General features: G+C 47.0%; 1 long non-coding RNA gene across 1 annotated transcript in view; it reads left to right on the top strand.

The window, feature by feature from the left end:
• Positions 1-2,425: 2,425 nt before the first annotated feature.
• The window catches only part of LOC147116642 (uncharacterized), a 125,760-nt gene continuing 120,017 nt past the window's right edge, over positions 2,426-8,168 (top strand). Inside the window, exon 1 of the long non-coding RNA XR_015078848.1 lies at positions 2,426-2,784. This is a non-coding gene — a long non-coding RNA (uncharacterized LOC147116642). The remainder of the gene's footprint in view (positions 2,785-8,168) is intronic.

Here is an 8,168-nt window from a genome sequence, read left to right as displayed (position 1 = left end):
GGGGGGGGGAAAGAGGTGGGGGGGGGGGAAAGAGGTGGGGGGGGGGGAAAGAGGTGGGGGGGGGGGAAAGAGGTGGGGGGGGGGGAAAGAGGTGGGGGGGGGGGAAAGAGGTGGGGGGGGGGGAAAGAGGTGGGGGGGGGGAAAGAGGTGGGGGGGGGGAAAGAGGTGGGGGGGGGGAAAGAGGTGGGGGGGGGGGAAAGAGGTGGGGGGGGGGGAAAGAGGTGGGGGGGGGGAAAGAGGTGGGGGGGGGGAAAGAGGTGGGGGGGGGGGAAAGAGGTGGGGGGGGGGGAAAGAGGTGGGGGGGGGGAAAGAGGTGGGGGGGGGAAAGAGGTGGGGGGGGGAAAGAGGTGGGGGGGGGGGAAAGAGGTGGGGGGGGGGGAAAGAGGTGGGGGGGGGGGAGAAAGAGGTGGGGGGGGGGGGAGAAAGAGGTGGGGGGGGGGAAAGAGGTGGGGGGGGGGAAAGAGGTGGGGGGGGGGGGAAAGAGGTGGGGGGGGGGGGAAAAGAGGTGGGGGGGGGGGGAAAGAGGTGGGGGGGGGGGGAAAGAGGTGGGGGGGGGGGAAAGAGGTGGGGGGGGGGGGAAAGAGGTGGGGGGGGGGGAAAGAGGTGGGGGGGGGGGAAAGAGGTGGGGGGGGGAAAGAGGTGGGGGGGGGGAAAGAGGTGGGGGGGGGGGAAAGAGGTGGGGGGGGGGAAAGAGGTGGGGGGGGGGAAAGAGGTGGGGGGGGGGAAAGAGGTGGGGGGGGGGAAAGAGGTGGGGGGGGGGAAAGAGGTGGGGGGGGGAAAGAGGTGGGGGGGGGAAAGAGGTGGGGGGGGGAAAGAGGTGGGGGGGGGAAAGAGGTGGGGGGGGGAAAGAGGTGGGGGGGGGAAAGAGGTGGGGGGGGGAAAGAGGTGGGGGGGGGAAAGAGGTGGGGGGGGGAAAGAGGTGGGGGGGGGAAAGAGGTGGGGGGGGGAAAGAGGTGGGGGGGGAAGAGGTGGGGGGGGAAAGAGGTGGGGGGGGAAAGAGGTGGGGGGGGAAAGAGGTGGGGGGGGAAAGAGGTGGGGGGGGGAAAGAGGTGGGGGGGGGAAAGAGGTGGGGGGGGAAAGAGGTGGGGGGGGGAAAGAGGTGGGGGGGGGAAAGAGGTGGGGGGGGGGAAAGAGGTGGGGGGGGGGAAAGAGGTGGGGGGGGGGAAAGAGGTGGGGGGGGGGGGGGGAAAGGAAAGGGGAAGGGAGGGAGTTCCACAGATGAAAATCTGTCTGAGTGGACATCCAAACACAAGCTACAGAACTTTGCTTTCAGACTCCTGATGATGGGAGATTTGGCTGATAATAGCATTTCTTTCCTGTACTACAAGGATTATCCTTTAAAGTAATTCAGCTTGCATTTGCCAAACTTAAGTAAGTGCAGTCACACTTGATTGACTTTTGAAATCTTTTTCATTTCGAATAACTTTTTTGACGCTCCACATTTTTTTCTTATTTCATTAAATGCATTTCTTGCTTTGCTTTTAAAACTACTTTCTTTCATCTCATTTAATGTTTGCGCCAGCAAAAAATCCTGTGAAGCGCAGAAAGATAGTGAATTTCATTATGTCTTTGCAAAACATTGCTGGACTGTTGGGTGGTGCTGTAATAAACATCTAGACTGAAATGTGTTATATTTTGTGCTCAATTATATCCAGTGGTTCAAAACCCAGACAGGCTGTGCAATTTACTGCAGTTCTGCTTCTTGACAGTGCTACTCAGTTGCAGGTGTCACTCTTCAGCATAAAAGGTCACTTTTGCACTATCCAGTGATAAGATGTATAGCATGATGAAACTGCTCCCTAATGGGTTTCAACAGAGTATTTTCTGCTGGCTGAAGCAAAAATTTCAAGATGATATTTCAAAAAAGTAGTGGATATTATTTTGTTCAGTGAAATGAGATTAAATGTTGAGGTCTATCATATTATAGGGATAAAGACATCAAGTGCAGAATTTTATATGTATCCTTTTGTAGGTCACTCATCTTATGTAAATGTGCTGCTGCTAAAAGAATTTTAAAAAATCCTTGTGTCAGGTAAAGGTAGATCACTTAAAATTTCTGGAATTAACTGTAGAAATTTTCACTCAGTAGAAATCGCCTGCAAAGTTTCAGATAATCCTGATGAACTATATTACAAATTCAGCATCCAACAAGATAGTCTGTCAGCTTCAAAAACTTGAACTTCCTAACAATTGTAACTGTTAGCACATCAAATCCTGCAAATTTATATTTGGGAAATCAATGCCAACCACAAAACTGTGGAGCAGTCGGTTATTTAAATGTTTTTTTTGGTCCTCTTTCCTCCTCAAGGCATTAACTGCTTCCCGCCGTGCATTCCACGGGGGGACAGTTTCTTTGGACATACGAGTCCATCTACAGTAAGGGTTGACAGGCTGTTAAGCCACAAGATCTATTGCAGCCATCCTTGATTCTATCCACAGAGGTTCACTTCCAGCAGAGGTCGCTGCATCATCTCTCCTCAGTCTCATCACACACTCACCTGCCGCCGCCCTCACGACAGGTACACGCAGCATCTTACTTTTACCTCGGAGCAACTGCAAAGCATTTCACTCCTTTGCTAACTGCTTTGACATTTCACACTGGAACCGCTTCCTGGCTCAGGACTCTACTGCTCGCATCTTCCTCTCAGCACGCACTGTCTGAATGAAGCTGTCTCGCCCTTCTGCACAAGAACCGCACACTAACTCACTCCAACACATGTTGCAGGTGAAGTTGGACGGAAGTTGAATTTCCCTCTCCGCGCCTGCCCCGCCATGTGCTGACAGGTAATGTAGGACACAGTAGAATGAGAAAATGGCATCATGAATGGGCTGTCCTCTCCTTAAAGGAAAAACGCGTAGTGAGTAATTTTACTTTCCATTACCATGACATGCAGTAAAACCAGTGTCTACATGCAGCCCATAATTGTGGGGGAGGGGCAGTTAGGGTTAGAAAGGTGTATGCACCAAGCAATTAGATTCTATTGAGGGCTTTTATTGGGGTGGTTGTATATAACTGGAGTGAAAGAATACGCTCATTGAAAGCTTGGGCTGTAATGGCCACCCTGTCAACGGCTGGGGATTGATGGTAAACAATTCAAGCAGTTTAAAAGTGTGAGGGGAGGTCACATTGTGTTATAAAGTGTCTGACATGCTCAGTACTATGCATTCTTCAAAGCTGTGACTGACTTATTTTACTGGTGTAAAACTTCACACAGGCCTCTACTCTCAGATTACTGATATGTGCTTCTGTCACTTGAAGTTCTGTCCCAGGAATGCTAGCAAAAAAACATCTTCCCAAATCTTACCCTCATTATTCCATGAATTTGAAGATAACATTTGCCATTTTTTACTTCTAATGACCTATCAATGATATTAATATTCCCATACAAGATAAAACATTACATTTTATTCCATTAAGTATGATATATTCTAGTTATAGAGCTATGCGGGTTACATAAGAACATAAGACGTAGGAGCAGGAGTAGGTCATTCGGTCCCTCTAGCCTGCTCCGCCATTCAATAAGATCACGGCTGATCTGATCTTGGCCTCAACTCCACTTCCCTACCCGCTCCCCATAACCCTTGATTCCCTTATCGTTCAAAAATCTGCCTATCTCCACCTTAAATATATTCAATGATTAATTTTGCAAAGCTCCACTATTGGTAGGGAGCCTTGCTAGGAGTAAGCACAGATCAGGGAATCGGGACTTGTGTTCTAGCCCTATCCCTGACTCGCATTGATGCCCAGCATGACTCTGTGCCAGCACCAAGGGCGGTGTGAAATTACCCCTGATTATCGGCCTGTAATGGCCAGTCTTTCTTCTGATTCTTCCAAACTCTCAATCACATCACACTAATTAAATTTATTCTGTTTAACATTAATGTCTCTTTTTAACCTTTTATAAAAGAAAGACTTGTTTCTATAGCGCCTTTCACAACCACCGGATGTCCCAAAGCGCTTTACAGCCAATGAAGTACTTTTTGAAGTGTACTCACTGTTGTAATGTAGGAAACGTGGTAGCCAATTTGCAAACAGCAAGCTCCCACAAGCAGCAATGTGATAATGATCAGGTAATCTGTTCATCAGAAATTGGTTCATTGATGTGAAGCTGACAATGGGCTAAATTGCAATACCAAATCTAAATCAATTTACATAGAAACATAGAAGATAGGAGCAGGAGTAGGCCATTCGGCCCCTCGAGCCTGCTCCGCCATTCAATGCGATCATGGCTGATCATCCAATTTCAGTACCCGGTCCCTGCTTTCTCCCCATACCCCTTGACCCCTTTAGCCTTAAGAAATATATCCAACTCCTTGAATATATTTAATGAATTGGCCTCTACTGCCTTCTGTGGTAGAGATTCCACAGGTTCACCACTCTCTGGGTGAAGAAATTCCTCCTCATTTCTGTCCTAAATGGCTTACCCCTTATCCTTCAACTGTGACCCCTGGTTCTGGACTCCCCGACCATCGGGAACATCCTTCCTGCATCTAGTCTGTCCAGTCCTGTCAGAATTTTATAAGTTTCAATGAGATCCCCTCTCATTCTTCTAACTCCAGCGAGCACAAGCGCAATCGTCCCAATCTCTCCTCATACGTCATTCCTGCCTGGTGAATCTTCGCTGAACTCCTTCCATGGCAAGAACATCCTTCCTCAGATAAGGAGACCAAAACTGCACACAATACTCAAGATGTGGTCTCACCAAGGCCCTGTACAACTGCAGCAAGACATCCTTGTTCCTGTACTCAAACCCTCTCACTACGAAGGCCAGCATACCATTTGCCTTAACCGCCTGCTGCACCTGCATGCTTACCTTCAGCGACTGGTGCACAAGGACACCCAGGTCTCGTTGCACTTCCCCTTCTCCCAATCTATTGCCATACAGATAATAATCTGCCTTCCTGTTTTTGCCACCAAAGTGGATAACCTCACATTTATCCACATTATATTGCATCTGCTATGCTTTTGCCCAATCACCCAACCTATCCAAATCATCCTGGAGTTTCTCGGCATCCTCCTCACAGCACACACGCCCACCCAGCTTTGTGTCATCTGCAAATTTGGAGATATTACATCTAGTTCCCTTGTCTAGATCATTAATAGTGAATAGCTGGGGTCCAAGGACCGATCCTTGCGGTACCCCACTAGTCACTGCCTGCCACTCGGAAAAAGACCCATTTATTCCAACTCTTTGCTTTCTGTCTGCCAACCAGTTCTCTATCCAAGTCAATACCTTGCCCCCAATCCCATGTGCCTTAACTTTACACACTAATCTCTTATGCGGGACCTTATCAAAAGCCTTCTGAAAGTCCAAATACACCACATCCACTGGTTCTCCTTTATCTATTTTACCAGTTACATCCTCAAAAAATTCCAGTAGATTAGTCAAGCATGATTTACCTTTTGTAAATCCATGTTGACTTTGTCCGATCCTGTCACTGTTTTCCAAGTGCTCTGCTATTACATATTTTATAATGGACTCTAGCATTTTCCCCACTACCGATGTCAGGCCACTACCGATGTAATTCCCCGTTTTCTCTCTACCACTTTTTTTGAATAGTGGGGTAACATTAGCTACCCTCCAATCCATGGGCACTCTTCCAGATTCCATCAAATGTTGGAAGATGATCAGCAATGCATCTACTATTTCTAGGGCCACTTCCTTAAGTATCCTAGGATGTAGATTATCAGGCCCTGGGGATTTATCGGCCTTCAATCCCATCAATTTCCCTAACACCATTTCCCTACAAATACTGATTTCTTTCAGTTCTTCCCTTTCATCAGACCCTATGTTCCCCGACATCTCTGGGAGGTTATTTGTGTCCTCCTTTGAGAAGGCAGAACCAAAAAAATATATTTAATTGGTCTGCCATTTCTTTGTTCCCCATTATAAATTCCCCTGATTCTGACTGCAAGGGACCTACGCTTGACTTCACCAATCTTTTTCTTCACATATCTATAAAAGCTTTTAGTCAGTTTTTATGTTCCCTGCAAGCTTACTCTCATATTCAATTTTCCCCTTCTTAATTAATCCCTTTGTCCTCCTTTGTTGAATCCTAAACTGCTCCCAATCCTCAGGTTTACTGCTTTTTCTGGCCAATTTATATGTCCTCTCCTTGGATCTTATGCTATCCCTAATTTCCCTTGTTAGCCATGGTTGAGTCACCTTTTTTGTTTTATTTTTATGCCAAACTGGGATGAACAAATTCTGTAGTTCATCCATGCAGTCTTTGAATGTTTGCCATTGCCTATCCACTGTCAACCCTTTGAGTGACATTCCCCAATCAATCCTACTCAACTCGCGCCTCAGACCATCATAGTTCCCTTTATTTAAATTCAGGACCCTAGTCTCTGAGTCAACAACTTCATTCTCCATCTTAATGAAGAATTCTATCATTATGATCGCTCCAACCCAAGGGGCCTCGTACAACAAGATTGCTAATTAATCCTTTCTCGTTACATAATACCCAGTCTAAGATGGCCTGATCTCTGGTTGGTTCCTCGACATATTGGTCCAGGAAACCATCCCGTAAATACTCCAGGAATTCCTCCTCCACAGTATTGTTACTAATTTGGTTAGCCCAATCTATATGTAGATTGAAGTCACCCATGATGACTGCTGTGCCGTTATTGCACGCTTCTCTAATTTCCCTTTTAATGCCATCCCCAACCTCCGCATTACTGTTTGGAGGTCTATATACCACTCCCACTAATGTTTTCTGCCCCTTGGTATTTCTCAATTCTACCCATACAGATTTCACATCATCAGAGCTAATATCCTTCCTTACAATTGTGTTAATCCCTTCTTTAACCAGCAATGCTACCCCACCACCCTTTCCTTTTTGCCTATCTTTCCTGAATATTGAATACCCCTGGATGTTGAGTTCCCAGCCTTGGCCACCCAGGAGCCATGTTTCCATAATCCCAATCAAATCATATTCGTTTACCTCTATTTTCGCAGCTAATTCATCCACCTTATTACGAATGCTCCTCGCATTAAAGACACAAAGCCTTCAGGCTTGTGTTTTTATCACTCTTAGACCTATTAGAATTATTATTTACTGTGGCCATGTTTGATTTAAACCGTTGATTTCTCTGACTGCCGCTTTTGTTTTTCTCCTTCCTATCTTTTGCTTTTATCCTTGTTTCCCTATCCTCTGTCCCCCTGTTCAGGTTCCCAACCCCCTGCCATTTTAGTTTAAACCCTCCCCCAGAGCACTAGCAAACACTCCCCCTAGGACATCGGTCCCAGCCCTGCCCAGGTAAAACCGTCCGGTTTGAGCTGGTCTCACCTCCCCCAGAACCGGTTCCAATGTTCCAGGAATTTAAATCCCTCCCCCTCACACCATTCCTCTAGCCACATTCATCTGAAATATCCTTCTATTTCTACTCTGACTAGCACGTGGCACTGGTAGTAATCCTGAGATTACTACCTTTGGAGGTCCTATTTTTTTAATTCACCTCCTAACTCCCTATATTCAGCTTTTAGGACCTCATCCCGTTTTTTACCTATATCGTTGGTACCTATATGCACCACGACAACTGGCTGTTCACCTTCCCCTTCCAAAATGTTCTGCAGCCGCTCTGAGACATTCTTGACCCTTGCACCAGGGAGGCAACACACCATCCTGGAGTCTCGTTTGCAGCCGCAGAAACACCTATCTATTCCCCTTACAATAGAATCCCCTATTACTATAGCTCTACCCCTCTTTTTCCCCCCCGTCCTGTGCAGCAGAGCCACCCCTGGTGCCAGGAAGTTGGCTGCTGCTGCCTTCTGTTACAGGTGTGGTAGTGGACCCAAATGCAGACAGGCAGCTAGAGATTTGAGATGGAGTAAAACTCAAAAGATGCTTTACTAGAAGGCTCTTCAAATACAGGATGTACAGAGAATTCTTCAAACAAAAGATCAAAGTAACAATTCAAAGAAACAAAAGCGTGTATACAAAACGCAGGGCAAGGACTAGAAACTAACCTGTAACTTGCAGGCATGAGAACTCAAGACTAAGTGACTGGGGCTGGAAATAGTCAGCTTAAATAACAGGCCTGATTAATCTGATGAGACAATTACTCTAATGAGACACAGGTGAGGAGAGAGGTACAGAGACATGGCAGCAGTGTACTGAGGCCTCCTAAACTGCCCTCTGGCAGCCAGCAGAGGAACGTGTAG

The sequence above is a fragment of the Somniosus microcephalus genome, chromosome 6, assembly GCF_052327205.1.
Source record: "Somniosus microcephalus isolate GS21.2 chromosome 6, FLI_Smic_1.0, whole genome shotgun sequence".
Classification (NCBI taxonomy): Eukaryota; Metazoa; Chordata; class Chondrichthyes; order Squaliformes; family Somniosidae; genus Somniosus; species Somniosus microcephalus.
The sequence above is the reverse complement of the archived record's forward strand: the minus strand, read 5'-3'. Positions and strand labels throughout refer to the sequence as shown.